The sequence below is a fragment of the Pseudopipra pipra genome, chromosome 13 (assembly GCF_036250125.1).
Source record: "Pseudopipra pipra isolate bDixPip1 chromosome 13, bDixPip1.hap1, whole genome shotgun sequence".
Classification (NCBI taxonomy): Eukaryota; Metazoa; Chordata; class Aves; order Passeriformes; family Pipridae; genus Pseudopipra; species Pseudopipra pipra.
In genome coordinates this window covers 2360980-2385515 of record NC_087561.1, presented here as the reverse complement: position 1 = coordinate 2385515, position 24536 = coordinate 2360980, and the positions used below count along the sequence as shown (strand labels likewise).

The 24536-nt window shown below is 55.0% G+C and overlaps 1 protein-coding gene and 1 long non-coding RNA gene across 2 annotated transcripts in view; one reads left to right on the top strand and one right to left on the bottom strand.

Annotated features, from left to right (window-relative positions):
• Positions 1 to 11793, bottom strand: part of FRMPD3 (FERM and PDZ domain containing 3) — a 59471-nt gene extending 47678 nt beyond the window's left edge. Inside the window, exon 1 of the mRNA XM_064669593.1 lies at positions 11550 to 11793. The gene's annotated coding sequence lies outside the window, so the exon portion shown is untranslated. The remainder of the gene's footprint in view (positions 1 to 11549) is intronic.
• An 8638-nt stretch (positions 11794 to 20431) lies between these two features.
• On the top strand, positions 20432 to 21522 carry LOC135421190 (uncharacterized). The gene is made up of 2 exons (XR_010433892.1): positions 20432 to 20634; positions 21305 to 21522. It is a non-coding gene; the product is annotated as an uncharacterized LOC135421190 (long non-coding RNA).
• Positions 21523 to 24536: the final 3014 nt, after the last annotated feature.

The window sequence follows — 24536 nt, the reverse complement described above, 5'->3', positions numbered from 1 at the left end:
TCGCCCCCCAGGACCCCCCACTCCCCCGGGGGCTGGGCACAGGGCAGAAAGCCAGGCTCTCCCCCCTGGAGCAGCATCTCCTGCAGCTGGATGGCAGCCCCACGCCTCCCACCCCGCTCCACTGCGCTGGTGGAGCTGCTGAAGCACTGCAAAGCAATTCCCAGTGGCTGCTTTTCCATGTCGTGGCATCAGGGAGAGAGGGAGCAGCCCTGGGAAAGTGGCTCTTGCAGAGACGGAGACCCTGTGTCCCACTGCATGGAGGCATCCTCTGCCCCAGCTCAGAGACTTTGGGACTAAGGGGAAACTGAGGCATAGGGGGAGGAAGGGACCTGCAGCAGGACATCACTGAGAGTGCAGAAGCTCGTGGGCAAAAGGCTCTCCTGAGCCTCCTCACCCTGGGGGAGGCATCCCCCAGGATACAGGGCAGCAGGCCAGTCACCCCTCTCTGGGGACCTCCTCCTCACAGCCTCAAAGATAGCACAAGCTCCTCCAAAACCGATGGGATGATAAGCACCTCTTCTGAAAGGGAGCAATTACCACAAAACACAGATTATGCAAATACCTTGGTTACCAAAATGATGCTCCCTGAATTCTGAGCAGGAAAGAAAAGAGCCGTGGAGAAAATTCATTTAGCCCAGAGCTGCATCACATCTATTTAAAGTGCCGAGAGGCAGAGAGGGGCCTCCCTGGGCACAGGGGCTTTAGGAGGCCACCACAGCCCACTGACCATCACATCAGGGATGGAGATGGCATGAGGCATTTCCCTTTCCTCCCAAAGCACTTCAGAGATGTTACTATCACTCCCCTTGCAAGAGGAAACCGAGGCACAGAAGCAGGAGGCACTTGGCAAGTGAGACCCAGCGTGCAGAGAAGAGGCTGAGGTGTTGCCAAGAACAGAGCAGGGTATCCCACTGCTCCCCAGTCCCCCAGGAGTGCTCCCAGGCTGGCACTTGCTACTGTGGTGGGATGGGCTGGACTTCCAGATTTGGCTTTGCATAGAGCTGAGGTGTGGAGAGAGGCAACAGCAGCATGGCTTTGGGGAAAAAACCTCTGTGGGATACTCAGGATGGGCTGGGACAGCAGCCACGAGGTTGGTTAGGGGAGGGCTCAAGGGGAGTCCATGAGTCTCATTTCAACAGGTAGGGACTGTCCTGCCTCGGCACATGTTCCCTGGCACAGAAGCAATGGTGTTCCCTGATGTTACTGGTTCAAGAGGAGCAGGGCTCAGTGTGCCACCCACTGCTGCACAGCCCTGGCTGTGCTCAGCTGCTCCGGGCTTCCTTCTGCTTCCTTCACTGCCATGGTGGGTCAGTTTTGCAGCCCCAAGCCCTCGAGTGGGGTGCAGAGCTGGTGCCACAGCCACAGGGGTGAGAATGGCTACCTCACTGCTGAGAACACAGTGCCATCCTTTGTGGTGGCAGAGGACCCTGAGAGCCATTTCAGCTTTGGAAGGACCAGGTGCTGATTTGGAAGGACTGAGGGTAACACACACAAGAGACAAGGGCCATCAGGATGCACAGCAGGGGTGGCACCATTGCACACCAGGCCACCAGATTTTCCCCAGTGCAAGGTGGGTCTAACAGCAACTGATACTTCTGGCTCTCACAACATTGCTGGAGCCACCAGACCTTCCCATGGGTCTGAGCTGCCAGCACACCCTCCCAGCCCTTAGCACGCTCACCTGCCTGGCAGCAGTCACTCAGGGTGCCTCACTGACGTCGCGCGGGGAGGAAGGACAGCTCATGACGCAGTAAATGCCAGCAGAGCCAGCCACGCTATTTCCTACCCTCACAGAGCACAGAAGCCATAAGTCAGCGGGAACGCTCTCTGCATTGATGCCAGGCAGATTTATGATAGCACAGGCACTGCTGTGCTGGTCCCAGCATCCCCTCCCGCAGCCAGCGGCAGGAACAAGTCCCCAGGGAGAGTGTCTCCATGGGCAGCACTGGTGACACCCTCCACTGCCAGCACTGTCTGGTCAGAGGGGGTGAAGCATCTCCACCAGGACAGGTGAGGCCCCAGACTTTGCAAAGTCGCCCCTGCAGCACCAGAGGAGATGCTGGACTGCAGCAGATGAACAGCTCTCCTGCTCCTGGTGTCCTGGCTGTCCTGGCATGTGGGATCCTGTGCTCCGAGGCAGCCCTTCGTGCTCCCAGTCCTGCAGGAAGACCCTGCCCTCCCTCCTCTTGTCACAGCCCCACTTTGGGCACCTTCCCAGCACAGCCTGTTTGCAAACAGCCTGCTGCAGCTCTGGCACACTCAGACAGTGCCACATATAGTCTGGAGGCATCGCTGGCCCAGGAGGCATGGGGCTCCTCCAGCTGCTGCCCTGGTGAAGGTGGACACACTGGGGACTCAGGCAGCAGATAAGAGCCCAACCCAAACCAGCACCCAGAAGAGATGCCAAGTCACTTGAGTGTTTTCCATTTCCAGGGTGAAATGCCTGCCCATGACAGCAGTTGCATCTCAAAATCCATCTCTGGATTTGAGTGCCCCAATGATATTTCCAGTTTCTTCCCACACCCAGGGAGAGATGGATCTTGCCCCTGCAAGCCCTTGCCTGGCTTCCCAGCCCTCTCTCAACCCTTTCTTGCCCCTGGACAGATCTTCTCCACCGCAGAAATCTGTCCGTGGTGCCTCTGCACTCCTGCAATGCCAGAAATTGCTCGCAATGATGTGTGTGTTGGATTTGCTTTTGATCAGCAAAAACCCAATTTGTCCTTATCTCCCCTCCCATCCTGAGCTCACATCACCTCAGGAAAGACAGAGAGTTAAATTCACAGACAAGGTAAGACAAGCCAGATGCCTCCTGCTAGTGTAACCACAGCAAACAGCACAGGCACTTCACAGTTCCCCTGAGACACCAGCAATCCCACCTGCTGCCAGTACGGCTCCTGACTTCTCTCAATTAGCTCTAAGTCTCTTACTCTTTCCCAAAATCAAGCATCCTGTGCTCTGCTGTGGGCAGGAGCCCTGCTGATGCTGCTGGCATCTCCCACTGACATCAGCTGGCTGCAGGAAGTGTCCTGGCACACACTCCATGTTTTGCTGATGGGGATGAAGGCAGAGATCCCAGTTGCCTCCTCCTGTGACCACACAGCAATGCCACAGGGGCTTTCTGCAGGCACTCCAACCCCCCAGCTGCCCACACACCACCCATCTCCCCAGGCCAACAACCTGCAGCCTGTATTTTTGCTACTCTGAGGAAAAACAGCTCAGGCATTCAGGCAGTAAGATGACCCTGGGCTGCACCTGAACTTTTCCAGGCACCATCATGGTTCTCTGGAGATCTGCCTGTGGGCACTGCCTTCCCACTGCTCTCTCGACCTGCATGCAGAGCTGCCTGGAATTCCCAGTACTGACCATAGTGCTCTTCAGGTGGGCAAGTCCCCCCATTACAGCCCAACAGGAGCAAGCAACAAGAAAGATGAAGAGAAGGGGATGGGTGCTCAAAGGTGTCTGCTGACAGCGACAGGATGCAAGGGAGCACTGAAACCTTGGAAACAGAGAGAGGCAGAGCAAGGAAATATGACCTGAAAGAGCCAGTTAAGCCTCCAGAGAGGAAATGCGTGGCAGGGACTGAGGCTGGCTATCCACACAGGGAGGCAGACCCACCTGATCCACCCAGTGCCCTTCTCTCACCTGTTCCCAGATGAGCAGAGCACCCATTGGATCAGGCTGGGAAGCAGAGCTGCCTGCAGTCCTGCCAGGTCTCTACAGGCATTTCGGCTGGTTTGTCACAGCACTCATGGTACAACGGACGGCAGAAGGATATTGGCTACACCACAGCAGCTGCCCTTCCTGCATCTCTTTTAGCACTGCTCCTCTCCATAACTCCCTTAATATTACGTGCCTCTATCAAGAGTCCTTTTAGACCAGCAGCCTGAGTTGCTTGGAAACTGTTTGCTGCAGCGACCGACAGCCACTGCCGGGAGGGCTCAATGCCAGCCCACTCCCCAGGGCTGCCAGCGTGGAACCTGAGGGAACAGCCACGCTCCCCTTCCTGGCATGTGCCGGGAGCCAGAGGAAGTGGAGATGAGATGGGAGCAGCTCCAACACGCACCAGGGATGAAGGAGCCAGGAAAGGCTTGGGGACCATGAGGCTTGGTTTAGGACTTGGAGATCCTACAGCTGCGCTTCAGAACGTTCCTGGCCAGAGGGGAAGGGCAAGCTTCCAGAACAACATTCATGGAAAACGTGCTCAGCCTCACAAGATTCGTTTGGCCAAATCTGGACATTGAATTCAATCACTGAGAAGTGAGAGAGAGGATTTTGCTTTATGGACAAGTACTGCTGTGGCCTTAATGGTGAAATCAGTTACTGACACCTCCATAATATTCTATGAATAATTAGGTATCTCTTCCAATTTATGGCTTACCATAAAGTACTGCTACAGTTTTGGAGACAGTACTTTTTATTTTTTTATACTGTAGCACTGACAAAAAGCATATTTTATTGCAGGAGTGGCAGCGTAAGTATGTTTATCCATCGGCCAGGATTCTGTGGTATACTTTCCTCTCTAATGGCTGTACAAACATATATACATCCCAGATTTATACCCAGATTTTCCATACTTTGCTTTGCAATTTACATAATATGCGAAAATTTCTATATAAAATGGAGAAGAGCACGGAGCTGTTCCTGCCAACCCAGCCGCTGGAATTCGGCGCTTCCCCGTCTCGCGCCGCTCGTGTTTCCCCACAGTGACAGCGTTCCAGGGATTCTGGAACTGCCTTTGGGATCCCACCTTTTAGCTAGGCGCTCCCAGGGAGAACGAAGGCTCAAGGGGAGGTGGATGAGGCCCCCCAGGGTCAGCTCAGCATGGGAATCCCCAAGGGAAGAAACACGAGGGGAGCGGGTTCTGCCAACGCTGGTGAAACGCATCGCCAACACTATCCCACCTGACAGCTTCCTCCATTGCCCTGGTGAAGCACTGCCTTTTCTTCTCAAAAAACATTGTGGAATTAGAAGCCTGATTGATATGAATATGTAACAACGCTGCTTTATTAATAGCAGCTGCATTATCAGTTTGCTCCCTGCTATTGGCAGGAGATCTGGGACAATATGTGGTTTGAAAACTAAAGAGAAATGCAACCCGCAAAGGCAGCAGCAGAGAGATAATTTCATTCCTTTTCCCGGGGAGCTGGCCAGGGAGACACAAACACGATGGGCACGGATGCATCGCATCGCTCCTTCTGCCTGGTCATGGGAGCAGGCACTGGGACGGCTTCACAGTGTGGATGGTCCTGAGCACACCCGCAGCCATCTGCAAGAGGATCTGCATTCAGTGCCCCCAGCACAGGCAAGAGACACCCCTCCAAGGCAGGGACCACCACAGCCAGCTGTAACCTCTGCAAATTGAGGTCATTTGGTACAGAGCATCACGCAGATCTCCCTGGCACGGGCAATAAACTCCCTTCGCAGTTTTCTTTCCTTACTCCCCCCCCATCACCACCCCGGAGGCTTAAATGAAAACAAGATTACAAAGGAGATTGGATTGGACATACATCTCGTGTGCTATTTTAGCTGTAAATTATGCCAGCTTCATAAAACCCCAACTGTTCTTCCCCGAGATCCCTGCATAGATTGGCTGGCGAAGATCAAGCAACCGGCGCTCGCTGCGGGCAGGCATTGTCTAGAAAAATGCTGATAGGGTCCAAGCAGGAGCAAGATCTTACAGTGCTACATATATATATATACACACACGCATTTATATGCAGGTACACACAGGCATGAGCTTCCCATGCCCATTGATTAGTCAAACAGTGACACACACAGAGATCTTACAAGCCCCTGTCCACCGGGCTTTGGCCACCTGACCGTACGGATCATCTGTGCTGCTTCAGCTGCCTGTGCCAACACAGCTGATGCTTTCCTCAGCCTTAGCTAATCCCAGGAGAGAGCAAAGCATCAGGCAGCATAGTCCAAAGCAAGGCTGGGTGCAAGGTATGGGATGTGGAGCCGTGCTCTGTGATGCTGCATGGAGTGAGTGTGAGTTAGCACACGTGGTGAGGGGAGCAAGGCTTGCTGCTGTGGCAGCCACAGGGCTCCCAGCCCTGGGCAAGGCTGGAAAACAGGGCTCTGCAGCACCAATGCAAAACAGCCATAGCCCAAACTTTGCTACAGCAAACCCGGCAAGAGGTTTTGCAATTCCCCTCACGAGCATCACTGCACCTTGGCTGTGCTCCACGACCCTGGAGGACAGAGCAGCCAGGCTCCCAGCACACAGTGCTGCTTCAGGGAGAGTAGCGGTGCTGCCCAAAGCTGGAAGGACAACAGCTTGGTGCACACTCAGCTCCAGTCCCCTCTCCTAAGGTGCTACTAACACCTTCTCCCCCCCATCAGGGAGTGGTTCCATGCTGTGCTGCCTGTGATGTGAAGGCACGTGCAGTGCAGGCACCTTGGCAACCAGGACCTTGAGCAGCAAGCCACCACTTGGTTGCTACAAGCACTCTACCACCTCCAAGAGCCACTCTGAGCCCCAAAGAGATGAAGCCAGTGAAGCCCCCGGAGCCCACAGGAAAACCTCCTTCCCCCAAGAGCCTTTACCTGGCGGGAGACAGCTCGAGAGTGGCAGCACACTTTGCCTTTCCCCGAGCAGGCACGGCAGCGAGCTGTCTGCCCTGTCACATTCCCATGGCTCCAGCTGCTCAGAGCTCAGCCAGGTCCCACCACACTTCCCACATGTGTGGGCTCACAGCCTGCACCACCAGCCTGGGGTATGCACACAAGGAAAAGTTCTCCCTGGCAGGACGGGTCCAGCCTGTCTCATGCATCTTCCTCAGTCCCTCTGGGCAATGCTACAGCAGATTTAGTTTTGCACATCTATCCCAAGTCTCCCACGTGAAGAATCCCTGCAGGGTCAGTGACCTTTGAGGAGACCCCACAATCTGTGGGCAGACATCTGCATGTCTTCCCCAGAGAAAAGGTACAGCCAAGCAAAGAGGCAATGGAACCTGGCAGAGGTCCTGTATCCCAGTGTCACGCATTAGGAAGAAAGGAACAGACACCCAGGAGAGGTAAGGGCAGCACGATAATGCTGGTCAAATGCAAAGGGTCCATAGCCAAAGACCCCAGGGTGTCTCACTTTGCTCTCCAGTGGAGAGCTGCACCTCCCTCACGTGGACACACACCCGTTCCCACCTGCAACAAGCCATCCCTGCACGTTCCTCCACGCCTTTCACCACCGAGACCAGGCACGGGGCTTGTCAGCGTGTGTACGTATCTATTGATACAAACCCAGGCTTCCTGGGCAATCAATAATGCTATTTAAGAGATAAGTCTTGCTATTGACTGGCTGCTGAGCCCAGCTCCTGATTAATTTAAAAGAGAGAGAGAGAGAATGGCGAGAGAGCTCACAAGTGTTCCCAACGTCACCAGGCGTCAGTGTGCGTGCTCAGGCTGTGCAGGCAGGGATGGATTGGGGCAGGGATGGACTGGGGGTGCTGTCTCTGTGTTACAACAGGATGGGGCTATGCAGGGACCTGTCTTCTAAGGGGGATACAAGACCACCACCAAACGTGTCCATGACCTGAGAAAGGAGTTGTGGGTCTCTCTAATCCCAGCAGGAACCACAAGGTGTGTCGAGGCAGAAACACTGATTTTTACACAGTGGAGGATCTGTGCACCTTTGGGGAAGAAAAAAAAGGCCCATCTGTGAATGCATGTAAGCATTCACTGTGCCATGCACAAATTAAAACTGGGCATTGTGTTCCCTGAGTCCAGCTGTGGCTGTGCCAGATTTGAGGCTCTTCTACCATCCTGCACCCAGCCATGGTGTTTTGATCATCACTTTGAGTGGCTTGAAAGAGCTTTTTGGCTGCCAAGCCCTCAAAGGTGGCTCCAGCCCATCATGTCTCTGTCCTGGCTGCAGCAGTCTCTGCTCTGGTGCATGTAGGGCCATCCCCTTTTTCAGGAAAGGACAACTCCCACCAGAGCAGGTCGGAGCAGGGGATTAGCAGAGCTCACCCAGTCTCACAGGGGAAAGCTGAGAAGCTGCCATCCCTCCTTTGGAGGACAGCAATCCCCTACGAGCATTTGAGGGAGAACAACAGAAGGCAGGCAGGGCACTGCTGAACCCAAAGGACAGTTCTGCCACACCAGCTATCCAGAGATAATATTCATCCAGATCTGAGATTTTCAGCCCTCTGAGAAGCAAGGATCTGAACAGACCTCCAGCATGAGCCACAGAAGAAGAAACACTGTTTTAGGTAAGCTGGATCAAGCGGAAAAAATGTGTGCCTCAACAACCCAGAGGCATCTTCCAGCCCACAGTGCCCAAGGCCACCACTTTGATGAGCTGCATGACTTGAAGGTGCCGTATTTCCTTCCACGTTCCCAAGTGTTTCTCCCTGGTTGATGCGGATCCATCATCTCTGTCCCCTAATTCCAAAGCTGGAGCAACACAACAGCACCGGTGCTGTGGATGGCACATCCAAACAAGCCCTGCTCTGCCAGGGAGCAAAAGGCCCCATTGCATCAGCTCATCTCCCTCCTCCCATTGCAGGCTCTGAGACATCGCCCAGCGATGCAATGGTTGTGCCCTGGGAGAGGCAGGTGGCATCAAAAAGCACCTCAGCCCTGGGAGATTTGGACTGATTTCTCCCAAATGGGAGAGATGGGAGCAGTTTTGCTGCAGTGGTGGGGGGCCCATTTGGTGGAAGACCCTCAGATGATCTGAGCCTTGTTCATTAGATGGACACTTTTTCACTATAAAACCCCAGTGCCTCGGGGCTGGAGCTGCCCTGGCAAATGACACTGAACTCATGGGTATGAATCAGGAGAGAAACTTGCTGATTTCAGCGGGAGAGAGGAAGGACCAGTGCTAAGGCAGAGCTGAGGATTTCTGGCTTTGTCTGTCAGTGTCAGGGTGCAGCCACCAAACAAACCATGAAAGCATCTTCCTGGTATCACAGGGCTGCAACTGGAGGTAAAATTCCAGCTCTGCAGGTCCACAGGCAAATCCCAGAGGCCTATTTACCCCCAGCATGCAGGTCAGCTCCCAAGAGCTCAGGTAGGGAAGCAAAACATGAAGGCAGCTGGTGCAGACAGCATCGTCTCACCTGACTGCTTCCCACTTGGGGCCCTCTCCTGTGCTAGATGGGGCTTTATGCTTTGCAGTTTCAGTTCAAAGCTTAGACTGGCTTAGTCCAAGACAGAAATGAGCTCCAAGTCACTGTTGTTCACTGCAGGCATGTGGCTGCCCTCCTGCCTCAGGAAGCTTGAGGCCAACAGGTCCCTGTCCACCCTAACATGTGTCACAGCACCTCTTTCATTCCTCAGCCTTATCTCCAGCACCCCACTTCTTGGCTTACAGAGAGGGACCAAGCCTGAGCCCATTTTATTTGCATCCCCACTGTGCTCCCCACACCTGGCACTGCACAAACAGGATGTGCTTTTCCATCTGCTCCACGGGCCCATCCTTAACAAGTGATCTAAATTCCCCTGAGGTGGGAAAGGCTCACAGGCAGCCAAGTGAGCTGCTGGGAGCCAGCAGCACTGGCCCTTGGGACACGGCAAGGGACACCAGGATGAGCCACAACAGCTGGGGCTGCTGCAGGGACAGCCCCTGGTGCAGCAGTGCTGGAAGAGGCAGACGTGCTCCAACTGTGGGGTGCTGGTGGCTCGGTGCTACCCATGCTGGAGCACCCAACCAGCTGCACCCCGGGGGTCCTGCAGCAATTGCCTACAGCAATGCTGAGGTCGGGGCTTCAAAGCGGTGCTGCAGCACAGTGGTGGCTGTTGCCATGCCAATCAAGCGGGCAGTTGGCACATGGAACTGCCAGATGAGGAGAGCAGCCACTCTGGTGTCCCAGGGGGCTGATTTCCCCCACAGGCTTCAGCAGCAGCATGGCAGAGCCTGAGGAGATCAGCTGCTCTCAGCACCAAGCACCAGGCACTCCTTGATGGACACAGCCCCAGAGCACCTGGAGCCCACTCCCAAACCCCCCACAGCCCTGCCACTGCCACTCTGGCCAGCAGCTGTTTGGCACTGCCCTGGTGGCTGCCTGGCCATGGCCACAGTGGAAGGAGGCAGCGAGCACGGCAGCAAATGCAAGGGAAATTTCAGCATCACAGAGGGGGGGTGAGCATGGTAGGAGGTCCTCAGCCAGCAGCCAGAGAGCAGGAGGCTGCAGGCTCAGCCACACACCAGTGCTCAAAGACACAGGGACAGGGCACTGTCTGGGCAGGCAATGACTAGAGGGGACGTCAGAGTGAAAAAAAAAACGAAAAAAAAAGAGGATGTTGTTTTGTCTGCTGCTCAGGTGCGGTGTGAACTCCTCACTGCAGGACAACATGGATGCCAGCAGCTCGCTCAGGGGCATGGATGACTATGGAGAGCTGCTAAACAGAGGAGAGCACCCTGCCCAGGTCTTGGCCCGGAACAGAGGCAGTGCCAGCCCTCCCCTGCCCTCAGCACCTGCCTCCACGCAGAGACAGGCCACAGGCTCAGCCTCCCTTGGGCTTGACCCCAAACCATTCTTGCCCTCGAGGCAGTCTGGTGCCAGGCGAGCTTCTCACACACAAACACACATCCCAGCCTGCCCTGGTGCAAACCAGGTTTTCTCTCCTCCACCCTTCCCTTGTAAACATGGGGAAACTGAGGCACCTGAAGATAGAAGGTGGCACACAGGTTGTCATGATGGAAGAAAAAGGTGAGAATGTTTTCAAATTCCCCAATAGCAAGCCATCTCTCTACCAGTCCTGCTGCCAACAAGAAGGAAAACTTATCCCATCCAAATTGCTGTAGAATAGGGAAATGAGGAAAAAAACCCAAACAAGCCTCAAGCCAGGAGCCAAGAACATTTGTCTCTGTCCTTTCAGCTCAATCAGACACAATTCACGATGGCAACTGCCATGATACCAGACTAATACCAAGAACGTTGCCACCCGGGAGCATGCCAAGGTGACCTGGGGGGGAAGTGTCAGAGCTCTCTGCCCTGAGCCCCACTTTCTGCGCTCAGCCTTGTCCTGCCCAGGGGCCCCGGGATGGGGAGAGCCACCCCAGGCGTGCACGGTGCTCAGCTGCACTGATCGGATCCGGACACGCGAACCCCTCGCACAGATTCCTCCTCCCGCGCACCATGTCGGGAAGCTCCCGCACACACACCGTCCCAGGGCTACCGGGGCTGCGACAGAGAGATGGGGCAGCGGGACGGCCAGGAAGGGGGCACCCCATCACCACGCCGGCACCAGCAGAAGGCCACACACACGTCTCTCTCGCCGACCCTGCGGTCCGGGCTCCCACCGGAGGACGAGGCAGAGCCCTGCTCCAGCTCCTCCACGCTAGCGATGGATTCGGGGCACCCCGCGCCCGGCGAGCTGGGCATCCCTCCCGACACGCCGCGGGAGACGCGGAGCGGCCGGGACTGGGGTGGCGAGGAGGTGGCGGCCGCTGCCCGCCCCTCGCAGTCCCCTTGCTCCCGCCGGAGCATCCCGGGGCAGCCGCCGAACTCCCGCGGACGGGCGGGCGCGCGGGACCGACGGGTCTCCCCGCCCCGATCCCGGGGCATCCCGGCGGGCTCCCCTCACCCCGGGGGAGGGCTCACCTGGGGTCCGCCGCCGCCGCTCCCTCAGGAAGCCCCGCGGCTCAGGCGGGCGGCGCGGCGGGCGGGCAGGGCAGGGCACCCGCAGCCCCCCGCCGCCGCCGCCCCCATGGCCCGGCCGCCGCCCTCAGCGCTCGGACGGGCCCCGCCGCCGCCGCTGCTGCTGCTGCTGCTGCCGCCGCCCCGCAGCGCCCGCCCCCGCCATGCCGGCCCGGCCCGCAGCTCCCGGCCCCGCGGCGGCGGCGAGCGCGGTGCGCGGCTCTGCGGGGCGAGGGCGGGCGGCAGCTCTGCGGGGCGGGGCGGGACGGGACGCGGGGCGGGCGGAGGCGGGCGGACCCCCCCAACCCCAGTCCGGGGGCTGCGGAGCCCGCCCGCCCCCGCCCGGGGCAGGCGGGCATCGCCCCCCGCGTCCCTGCCGGGCGCGCACGGACGGGCGCCCTCGGTGGGTACCGGAGGGCCGGGACTCCGTCAGCGGCCACCGGAGGAGCCCCTCGCCCACCTCCTCAGGCCCCCCGCGGCATGCGCTCGGTCCGCAGCCGAAGCATCCCTCCGGTCCCTCCTGCAGGGTGTGCCCGCTCCAGCCCCGCACCGCTGGAGCCGGCCCGGGCGGGCTGCGGGCAGAGCGGCGGGCGAGCACCGCAAACCCCCGCACCTCCCGCGCCCCTTCCCGGCTCGGCAGACGGGTGCCGAGCCAGCCTGCCCAGGCGCCCGCCTGCCGTTCCCCGAGCAGCCGCCCGCTTCGGGCCGCCGCTGTCCTGCCCTGCAAGCCCCTCTCTGCCTGTGGCACTTCTCCTGGAATGCCGTTTGCCATGTTGTCACCCGCTCGCTCAACACCATGAGACCCTTCTGCGGTGCTTCGCTGGCTTTTTTGTTAATTACCTTTAGGCATTACGTACGATGTGCAAACACTGACACCTTACTCTTCATCCCCTTTTCCAAATGCACGGGATCGTCTCCTTGCTGCTCCATAGGTAACTCCATGGTAACCACTCTCCCAATCTTGGCAGGGGGAAATCAACAAAAGCTCTTAAGGAAACTACATTATCAATGCCTAAGAAGAGGCTCGTGTGTGTTTCATACGAAAAGATTGAGAAGCAAGGACTGGGAGGTAGGTTACCATGGATTTGGGGAATTCAAGTACCTTATTAGCTGGCTAATGTCCTCAAGAAAGAATAATAGATTTACAAGCTGTGAATTCCTCCTTTGAAAATCCAACCGACTTCCATTATATTGCTTTCCACGTCTTCCCATTCTATTCTTTATCAGGACTCCAAGCAACTCATTTGCTCTATACAGAAGTTGAACTGGACATAGCTTTCTGACTCTCAGCTTTTACAAAAATTGCAGTCACACTTGCTGCCTCCCATCTATATGATCCCAGTGTTCATTCCAGGGTACCCAGCCCCACTGGTAGCTCAGTAACTCCATGTTGCTGCTCCTCCTCCAGAGCCCATAGGGAAATCCTGCCTGATCCTGGCAATCCCGTGCTCTCCATTTCATTGGTATTTTCCAAGAGCACTTTCTGACATTTCTGTTTCGGAGAGTTCTTTAGCTTTATCTGCCATAGGAAAGGGCAAGGTATGTGAATTTTCCAACATTGTCCACAGCAGATCCTGATGTAAAGAAATTAATTTTGGTTTTATGCAATGCCCTTAGAGTTTTTTAGCAGCCACAGAAACCCAACAATCCAGCACAGCACTGGCTGTCTTCCTTCTAATGGCCTTGGCATTGTCTTCATGACATGTCCTTATGCTTTAGGCATGTCACACCTTAAAACTTGTCTCATCCCAAATTTATATCCTCTCTTGTTTTCCTCGTTTGACGCAACATGCACCTTCTGAAGCTTGTCTGTTGACATCTGTCTCCATTACGTGTCTATTTTAAACCTGTTGGCATTTTTCGGCCCTTTATATACACAGCTATGAACTTTTAAAAAGTATTTCCAGAATGAAGGTTGAGAAGATATAGCAAATCTCAGGAGGTTTTCTAGATTTTAAGATCAGAATTTATTCCGCACACACACACACAAAAATAAGAATGCCCCTCTCTCAGCATGCCTGTTCACAAAAACATCCCTCATGAAACATAAGCTGTTCCTTGCAGAGTTTGAGAGTTTGTTTGTTTGCACCCAACTGTTTATATACACCTGTCAGTTTTCCTTTCTTTCCCTTTGGGTGCTGGTATAGAGCCTCCTTGAAAGCAGGAGGGAAGTTCCTCCGAGCAGCAGTATCATCTGTGAGAGTTTTACTCTCTAAGCTGTGTTTTTGGCCAAGTTTCCTTATTTTTGCATAGCTTATTTCCCAGAAGGCTGTTCCGGAGTTGGTGTTGGGTGAGAGTTGGGAAGCAGTGGGAAACTGTAACATGTGCAGCTTGCTCCCTGTGCTGCTCACACTCCAGGAGGGAAACAGAGGGTTGTTTCTCTTCCTTAGGTACCTGAATAGTTGCTCCGGGGCTATTCTTTGCCCTCTTCAAATACTTTAAGACTCACTCCCTGGTACAATTAATTCAGAGACTGTCCTCTGGCATCTCCTAATCTACAGTGTGATGACCACACACCACATGCTGTGGGCTTGCCGTGCCCTGTGCTGCATGTCCCCAGCTCTGTGCTGCAGGATGGGACAAAGACTGCTGGGTTTGCACTGCAACACTCTCTGCTTGTGCTGGATTAGCCTCTCCTGAATTAGCTGCTTTATTGCCCTTCCTACCCTAGGGACACTTACTGTCTCTGATGACAAGATGAAAGTTTCACAGCTGAGTGCAACATTGGAAGAGCCTCAGATGAGACTCCGTTGAGGCTTTTGATAGTCAGAAAAAAGAGCAGAATGGAGGTGAGGCCAAGATAACAAACCTACACCACAGAGCTCATGGAAAGCAAGGAGCAAACTTCCGAGGGGCTCTTGTTCTCCAGTGAAATGCATAGCAGGCAGGCTACCCCCGTGCTGGAGCAAAGGAAGATGACAGAGGTATCATGGGGCCAATATACACAGCCACTAATCAAACCAGTGATGCTGCTGGTACCAGTTGCAGCTGCAAGAACACCTGCTCTAGTACAACCCTCACTGCCCCAGGAGCAGCACACAGGCGGATCAGATGAAAACAGAAGGTGGGGAGCACAAGTGTCACCCTTGTGTAAGGGGGGCAGATGAAAAAGGCATCTGTGCATACCTGGGTTTTCTTCCTTCTCCAAGAAAAGCAGAGCAGCCCCCTCCTACTCTGTCCCTCACTCCAAGTCAGAGCGAGTAGGAGAAATCACGACTACCTGCTGCCTGTTTGGCAGTTGTCGTGGAACAAGCCTGGCAGCTGTCACGCCACATCCCTGTCGCCCGGGTATCGCTGCGCTGTCACGACATGGCAGGACTCCGGCACACCCCCCAGCCTCAGCCCTGCCTGCCCAAGGCTGGAGAGTCCTCAGGCTCCAAACCACACAAGGAGCTTCTTCCCTGGGGCAGAAATGAGCTCAGAGGAGCACAAGATCTCATGGTGGGCTTTGGGGACCAGCATTCAACCCCGACAGCGCTGGGAGGTGAGGCAGGGAGGGAGCTCACGTTTGCTCCCGGCTTAGTGGGAAAGTCAGAGTGTTGTTGGGGGGATGGTTCAGAGTCCCTCCTGCTGAGTGTTGATGGAAGGCTGCTATGGAGTGAACATCCCATGAAGCCAAGAAAAAATAAAATGACTTGCAGAGCCCAGTGGGGTGGGAGGCAAACAGCTCTATCAATGCTCAAGAGTGAGCAGTTTATATAAGCAACAGGCTCACCAGCTGGGAGGAGAGCAGCAGCTCAAGGGAGCAGAACTGGGAGCAGGGGAGACCATTGCCTTTTCCAAAGGGTTTGTCACCAGTGGGCATGACATGCTGGCACCTGGAATTATTTCAGGGGACTGTGGAGATCACAGAATCATAGAATATCCTGAATTGGAAAGGACACACAAGGATCATTGAAATCCAACTCCTGGCCCTGCCCAGGGCACCCCACCAATCCCACCATGTGCCTGAGAGTGTTCTCCAAATGCTTCTTGGACTCTGGCAGGTTTGGTGCCATGACCACTGCCCTGGGGAGCTGTTCCAGTGACCTCACATTGTTCCTTGTGGGAAAGCATCTTCAGCAGCCCAGGCACTGCCATACAGGTGAGACAAGGCAGCCTTTGCATGTGGCCATGTCACAGCTTTGTGTGAGAGGCAATGGACACTCCACTTCTGGCCACCAAAGCAAGGTGGAGGGCTCTGGCTGGGTCTGTACAGGAGATGTCAGATCAATGCTATTGCTACAGGTGTGCCAAGGAGCCTTTCTGGTCCAGACAGACTGGGACAGCCCCAGATTCACGTCTTGTGCTCCTCCAAGGACAGGGATGCTCTGTACCAGTGTTGCTGCAGTCACTCATGTCTGGGCCAGCTGAACAGAGTAGACAAACAGGGGTTTAACAGGTACCAAGGAAAGCCATTCCCCTGTGGATTTGTCTCATACTTGAAACCAGATTTTTTCCCCACTGTGGAGGGCAGGAAAAAGGGGGTTTCTGTCTTCCACTCAGTTGCTGATTTTCAAGAAACCTGTCAGATATCATCTTTGGGATTCTCAGATTTAAACAGGTATCGGGTTTCACCCCAAGGCTGAAGGCAGGCCAGCAGGGCAAGCATGCACAGGCAGCACAGCCACCCAGGAAAGCCAGGCTGGGAGAGTGTGAGCCCCCACAAAGCCGGAGCACTTCCAGCCCAAAGCCCTGGGGCAGAGCAAGCTCCAAGCCCAGCCCCTGCAGGGATGCAGCACCCAGGAAACACCTATTCCGTGGGGCTGCCATGGGTGCTGACCCACCAGGAGATGCCAGCAGGATGAGTTTGGGTACAGGAGAGGCGATGGATACCGGCTGTCTGTTCCCAGATGCAGCAGCAGAGAAATGCCAGAGCTGGCTGGGCAGACAACAGCTCTCCAGCTAGAGACTAGATGGATCCATCTGCACAAAGCTGCTGGAGCTGCCAGTCATCTCATCCAGCCCCTTCCAAAAGCCAGCAGCAATGGGGAGTGGTGCTGGGAAGCCAAATGCCTTTGCTAATTGGACCTGTTACCATGTTTGGTTTTTTTGTGGTTTCCCTTCCAGGCTGTGGCAGGAGCCTGCTGGGGATAGAATCACAGAATGCTTTGGGTTGGGAGGGACCTTAAAAACTATCTTACTCCAGCACCCCTGCCATGGACAGGGACACCTTCCACTGTCCCAGGTTTCTCCAAGCCCCGTCCAACCTGGCCTTGGGCACTTCCAGGGATGGGGCAGCCACAGCTTCTCTGAGCAATCTGTGCCAGGGCCTCCCCACCCTCACAGCAGAGACTTTCCTCCTAATATCTGACCTTCTTTCAGGTTAAAGCCATTCCCCTTGTCCTATCACTCCATATTCTTGCCCAAAGTCTCCCTCCAGCTCTCTTGTAGCCCCTTTAAGTACTGGAAGGGGCTCTAAGGTCTCCCTGGAGCCTTCTCTTCTCCAGGCTGAACAACCCCAGCTCTCTCAGTCTGTCTTCATAGGATTATCTGGGACCTGCCAGGTGCTCTAGCCCAGGCTTGGATGTAAGACCTGGAGGGCAACAAGTTAAATTATTCTGAAAAGCAAATTCCTTTGCCCATCCCTTTCCCTATGCCACTGACAGGGAATAAAGGTCACTTCCCCAGCAAGTCTCACTTCAGGCCAGTTGCTTCCTAGACTTGGGACAGGCACTGTCCTCTGTTACCTCTGTGTAACATGGGGCTCCTGATTCTGCTAAAAGGAGCTACAGGGGGTTTTCCCTTCCTTGTTCCTCCTGCTCCTTCTCCCAGCTGTTCAACTAGTGGTAAAACAGAAGCTGCTGGATCTCGAGGAGAGAATAAATAACTTGGATTCAGCCATGGAAAGGAGATGGAGGCATTTGCTAGAGAGCATCTGACAGCTTGGGCAGAGCAGGCAGAGCTGGCTCTGGAGGAGCTATGGTAATTAGGATCTGTGTTTGCACTCACTCTTTCATTCAGAGGCTGCCATGCAGAGAGCAGTCCTGTCAGTCCCAGATTACAGGGTCCTACAGCTCACCCCCCATCCCCCAGGATGCCCCAACATCTCCACAGGGCTGCCTGCTGGGAGGCACAGTGGCAGCTCTGTCCTTCCCTGCTGCACCCTGGCACACCCCCGGGGCACCCCTGGGACCCAGCTGTGCTCCCCTCCAGCATCCTGCACCCACCGCAGGTCAGACGAGGAGCGAGGCAGCCGGAGCTGAGTTACCACGGCCCCTCGCTGCTCCTCCAGCAGCGATTCCCCTCTGCCATGGCTGGATTGATTCCCCTGCCCCCTGTCCCTGGAGGAGCCGGCAGTGAAATTACACCTTCTGCTCCACGCTCCTGCATCCCTGACTGTCTCCTGGACAAACTCCACTGCCTGGTGTTATTTTTAGCACCCGAGAACTCTGATCTTTTTTCTTAATGGGACACGTGTACTATGAAACGTGCACGGGCAGATCACTCCAGCCGCAGCCTCGCGTGAGGAGCTGCCGGGCTGTCGCTCGTCTTTCCAGGCACGGGGAGGGAGCAGCGGGATCCGCCCCAGCGAGCACCCCTGGGCAGGGCCCAGGATGGCTTTGTTTTGCCCCCTTGGCTTTGTTTCCGCAGGGCAACAGCCCCGGGCTGAGTCTCCACACTGCTCACAGCGTTCAACATTTTCCTCCTGTGTCGGTCACTGGTCGTGGGATCGAGAGGGGACAAACCACTCTGGTCCCTCCTGGCGGCTGCGGGGACCACACGCAGCACGGAGGTGCTACAAGGACACTACTTTGGTATCAGGAAACCCTTAGGGCGTAGCCAGGCTGAGACGCAATGCCAGCCCACCCTGGGCAAGCTGAGGCCCGGGACCAGGATGCTGTTTTATGATGCTCATGAACAGCTGCTGGAGCAGCCACTTGCCAGCCACCAGGCTCCTGTAGCACCAGGAGGGCTCCCCCCTCCAGAGATGGGAGAGCTGCAGCAGCACCTCTTTTTTACTCAGGGTAAATCAGGGATACAGGAGGATTTGGGCTGGTTACACCTGGTGCTGCTGGATTGCTCCAAAATGCCCAAAACCAGAGCATCTCCCTGGAAGTCTCTGGATGCTGAGCAGTGCTAGCAGAGGGAAAAGAATACACAAATGAGTCTATTTTTTGAAGTACCTAAATTAGGAGATAGGAGTCTAATTTTAGGCACCTGGTGCTGCCCTTCAGAGTGATGAGTTAAGGACTGCAAGTCCTTGGGTGTGCACTGCCCCTCTCCTGACGCTGTGGGACAAAGCCTGTGTCTTTGGTGCTGGGGCAGCATCCCTCTGAGAGCAGCCCTTGCTGCCAGCCTGGCCCACTGCAGGGATGCTGGAGCTGCTCAGATGTGCTGTAATGGACCAGGGATCCCATAAACCCTAAACAGACACTTTACAGCCTGTTTTGCAACAGAGCCTGGCTGTGACTCAGCAGCAGGGGAAACTGAGGGCTATAACTACCCAGTGCTGACAGCACCTTCCTCCTGTCGAGGAGGAAGGTGTCTCTGGGGCTGGAGACACCTTCAGCTGAGCTCCTGCAGCAGAGCCAGGCACACTTCATTAATGCTAATGAATTAAATCTCCCAACACCCAGTGAGGAGAGGAAAGCTGAGCTGCTGTTGTGCCGGGGATGAAACCAGCACACAGAGGTACTGAGGTCAGGGAGGGAGATAGCAGGAGTGCAGATCTCTACCACCCTCTGCATCCCAGCCAGGGACAGCTGCTGCTCTGGCTCGGTGCCACCTGTGGCAGGACAGACCCTTCCTATGTTTTACGTTCCTTCACGATCTCCTGGAAGAGATTTGCTGCCCAGAACCCAGTGAGATGCCAGACCTCTGCTGCTGAAGATTTCCACCTTGCCCTGGCCCATAAGAGGACTCCAGGGGCACCCCTGGCCATCTCAGCACCCCAGGCAGCACAAGGAGCTTGAAATCATCTCTGGCCAGGCAGAAAGATAAATGGGGACGAAAGCACGGTGCTGGCAGATTGCTGTGCAGCAATTGCCCCTTGGAGGACACCTTCTCTGCAGCTCTGCCAGGCTGCTGCTCTCGTTCGAGACTTTCCAATCATTGTAATAGAGTGAAACTTTATTTACTGCCCTCACCCGGCTTCCTAATGTGGCCATGGGCACACAGCAGGCGTCCTTCCGGCTGTACTAACAAGAAAGCCTTAATGGCTTTTCTGCCACAGCACAAATCAACCCCAAATAAATGTGGGCACTGGGGGAAGGCTGTAAGTGGGGGATGGAGCAGAGATGGGGAAAGGGAAGGCGGGGGAGTGGCTGGGACCCACAGGCAAAGGTCTGGCTCTGATCAAAGGACAGGGAGCTCGGCAGGGTGGCCACAGGATTGAGCAGCTGCTGGGGTGTGATGCTGAGGTTCATCCATGTTTGAAATGGTTCAGCTGGGACTGAAGAGGAGCTGCTGGCAGGCACCAGCAGGGATGGGGAGATAGGGACTCTGCCCCGTGCTGAGCACACAGACTCATCACACATGAGATCACCACTGGATGCTGTTTTGGGGAAGGCTCAGGCATAGCACTGTGTCCATGCCAGGTAGCTGGGAAGCCCTGGAATTTGCACCATGTGTCTCAGGGATATGCTGGGACAGAGTGGCTCCCCGAGGCTGGGAAGTGCTGATCAGGCAGGACTTCAGATGCCAGGAGGATGGAAAACATGATAGGTAGCACTGCCTGCACCCAGCCCCCAGGGCTTTCTCCCAAAATGGAACTCATCAAAGCCTCCTTTCCCAGGATGCATAAATGGATCTGCAGCTTCAGAAATGGCAGGGGTAAAGCTGGGCAGCCCCACTCTCCCATCCATGCTCTGGTCCCATGTGGGGCCATTGTGATGAAATGGAAAAGTGGAGGTGTAAAGAGTCACTTGTGTGTCACCACAGCAGGAACGTGGAAGCACATCCCACCAGAGCTGCCCACCTGGGGCAGAAACACCACGTTGTGCAAGAGCATCTCGAGGCTGCTGATTTCCTCTGAGGAGCTTCTTGGCCCAAATCTCTGCAGTGTTAGAAATGCAAGAACATTTTCCAGATCAGCTCGGTCAGCACAGGGGACGCCAGCTCCTGTTTGGTATGATGTAGTCTCTCACTTGCCCTGCACTAACCAAGGCTCCACTGAGGGCCTCACCAGGAGAGAAACTTCGCAACAGAGCTGGGGAAGGAACATCAGTGCAGAGAAACACTGATGCCCCTCTCAGGGCTGGGCCACTGTGGCTGAAGAAGCAGCACCTCTGGCTCAGCTGTTTCCATACGGGGCAAAACTGCTCCCAAATGGATTAGCAAATTGGTGCTCAGAGGGCAGAGACATCCCGAGAGGGACTCCCAGCCCAACCCTGTCTGTCTCTGCTGGGGTTATTGATTTGCCAAAGCTCATCCTTGAGAAGCAGGATTTGCTCAGTGGAGCCGTTCTCTGCGGGTTGCCATGGTGATGTGAGGCATTGCCACCTCCCCATCCCTGTCCCTGCAGTGGGATAACACCATGCCCAAGCAGCAGATCTCCCTTGGGGCAGGTTTGGGGCTCTGTGTGCCTCCTGTCACACACCTCTGGGGTGCATCTTGAATCCTCTGTCCCACCAGCACAGCCAGAGATGAGGGCTCAGTGCTGGTTGGCCTTGCTCCTGGTTCAGGGAGCTGCTGGAGCTGGAGTGGAGGGAGAATAAGGTGCTGGGGTGAGCCATGCAGTTTCTCTCCATTTCCCTTAATTTCCTTTCCATGCTTTTCCTCGTTCTTGCCCTTCCCAGCCCTGTGGCTGGACCAGCTTCACTCCCATCAGACGTGCATCGGAGTTGCCAGGAGGAGAGTGGGCTTTGCACAGCTGTGGATGGGGCCTGGAAAAACAAAATGCTCTCATGCACCAGAGAGTGATTTCTCCCTCCAGTCAGCTAACAAGGATGGTTTCCTCCAGGATTCCCCCTTCCTCATGTGCCCCAAAATGCAGACATATCCTGGCTAGATATGATCAGAGGAATGGATCCCATCCTGTGCATTTCATGGGTGCTTTAGGGAGCGTCTGACCTGCTCTGGGAGGGGTGGCCCAATGCCACAGGGCTGGAGACACCCTGGCAAAGCAGGGAGTGCAGATCCTCATTCCCCCACCAGCCAGAAGCAGGGGTAACATGCAGCCTGAGGTGACATCCTCCTCTTCTTCCTGGGCTGTAGTGACATGGTGCAGCACCTTCTCACAAGAGGGGGACAAATTATTATTCAGCAGTAGCCACTCCTCCTGCTTGCCTTGCTCCTCATGAGTCACACTTCACATGTGCCTGAGCTGCAGTCAGGGATGTAGCCAGGGGAAATGGGACAAGCACTGGGATGGATAGATGGATGGATGGAGTCGATGTGGATCGCTCCTGTCAGCCCAGAGGAGCAGATGGTTCACATCTGGTGCCCAGTGGAAGGAGTGTGTGTAGGAAGCTGGGCTGCTTGGCCAGGAAAGTGCTGTGGGGGATGGCACCAGAGCCACCAGGGACCCCCCTTGCTCAGGGCTTCCTTGCCCTCATTTTGCCTTCCCTTCTTCTCAGCCTTTTTTCCACCTGGCCTGTGCTACCCGGGTTAGATGGAATCATAAGCTCAGTAGACATGTGTGTGCTCCATGTCTTCTCATCCCTGGACTCTCTCTGCTCCCTCCCCTGCCCCCACATCCCTTTGGGACCCCATGACCAAGGGCTGCCCAGGTCCTGGGAGATGCTCTGCCCAGATGCACAAGCATTGGCCAGCCCAAGTGTGTGTGCACTTGCCCCTTTGGGTGGACACTGATGCTCCTGTGAGCCTTCCATGTGGCCACAGGCAATGGGGGCTGTGAGCCCAATCCCTGCTCCTGCTGAGCACCACAGCAGTGGCCAAGGCACTGGAGTAAGTGGCCAAGCTGCCATTACCCTGCAGAAGCTGCACTGTAAAAAAAAGAGGAGAAAAGGTTCAGGCTCTGCAGCACAGCTCTGAGGCTGTGTGTGAAATACTTTCACAATAGTTGAAGATTCAATGCAAACTAGGCACTGAAGGCCAAAGGCTCTTGTAGCATAAAAAAGACATTTTCTGAATGCAAGAGCTGATTCATACCCACAGAGGTGGCCATTTGTTTAGGAAAGCTTAAAACCTGAGAAACCTCCACTTCTGTCACATCTAACAGGGTTATAAGCTCTGCTGTAACCTGTCTGTCCAAGGAAAATAATACATTTACAATGCAATTGCCCTAGTCTTGCTGTCTAAACAGCTGTAAATCCACAGCCAGAGAAGGTGAAGTGGTGAAATCAAACACAACTCAGCCAGAGCTGGACTCCCAGTCAGTGTGGAAGAGCTCCTGATACAAGCAGTGCTGCTGGAGCCCCAGCAACCAAATTTCCCCAAGCAAACCAGAGCCTGCCCATGGCCTCCCTTACTTTAATCTCCATTGCAATGAATTAAACATGTTTTAATATCAAAAATGAAAGATCAAGGATCAGCAGTAATAAATCCTCCACACTCATTTTCCGTATTAAGCCGGTGTGTACCCAGGGCAAGTGTAATAATTAGAGTCACGCAGTGATTTATTTGGAGGAAGGAACTGCAGGCATTCAGATATTGGCATTCTCAGTCTTGGCACGCGTTTCTGCCCCAGTTCCCTGCCTACATTATATGTCATCCCTCCACAGTGGTGAGCCTGCGGGATGGGAGCGCTGGTGGTGGGGGGGATGTGCAGGCTGGGGGTGTGCAGGGAGCCTCCAGCCCAGGGTACTCTCTGCCAGTGGGGATCAAAGGGCACCTGATGGGCAGTGCCTGAAAGAAAGGTTGTGCCTGGGGTTAGGAGTGGCCTTTGCCTGTCCCACAGGACTAAAGCTGCGCTCCCAGGGGACAGGTGGGAGTAACACCATCCAGGAAGGCCCCTCCACTGAGAATGGGGAAGGGGGTTGGCTCTGGCAGGAGCGGCCTGAGCTCATTCAAGCAGCTCTGGGACAAGGGGTCCTTACTGTTTTCATCTCTCTGCCCCTTGCTAAAGCACTCCCACTTTTGGCAAAGGGACTCCCACTGTGTGCTGAGGATGCCACCATCCCCAGCATCATTCCCAGCCCCAGGAGTGGAGCATATTCCTGGCCATTTCCCAGGCTCTGGCTCCAGCACAACAGGGCCAGCAGTAGGCACCTGCATTTCAGGCACACATACAGCAAGGAAGCCATGGTTACACACCCATATTTCTGTTCTCAGCTGGCATTTTCAGAGTTGTTTTTAAACTTTTTCCTGTCTTTTAACCCTTTTGGATAGGAGGTGGCATGTTTTTCTCAGCATGGGTGGGAGTTCTTGGGGGCAGTTGGAAGGCTGGGGAAATGAGGCTGCAGGCTTTGCTCCTCAGCCCCTCCAGCCCAGCAGCAGCAGGGCTGTGGAATGTGACGGGTGTTCCTCGAGTGGCAGGTGGGTTTTTTCCTGCTAAAAATCCACAGATTTACCAGCAGCTGGATGAGGCTGTGGGCTTGAAACTGTGCACAGAGGGAAAGGACCTTCAGCTGGGCTTGTAAGTATCTGAAAGCTTCGTGCTGATGATTCTACTACAGCTCAGGAGCTGCCTCATCCCTTTGCAGCCAGAAACCACAAGTGAAAGGCTTTGTAGATGCCATTGAATCTTCCCAAAGAGGCACAATCCCCTCTGGAAATTCACCCTGCACATGCACAGACTTCAGACACTTTATCTTTTTTCTTACCCCAAGCAATAACCCATGGACACCCCAGGTCTGTGGATCACAATCAGAAGTCTTTGCCCTGAAGAAAGTGGAGGTTTTTGTCTCCTCTTAACACAGGAAAAGGAGGAATAGCTTTCACAGCTATTCAAAGGCTATGAAAGCACAAGATCCAGAGGGATCAGCATGATGCTTCTGATGTCCCAGTCCCACCAGCACAAAATGCTGCTGGTTCTCACTGTCTCATCATGGGTATGATGTTTGTTTCTTCCCTCAGACCTCAGAATCTGAAATCACAGAACTGCAAAAGGAACTGAAGTTTTAATGT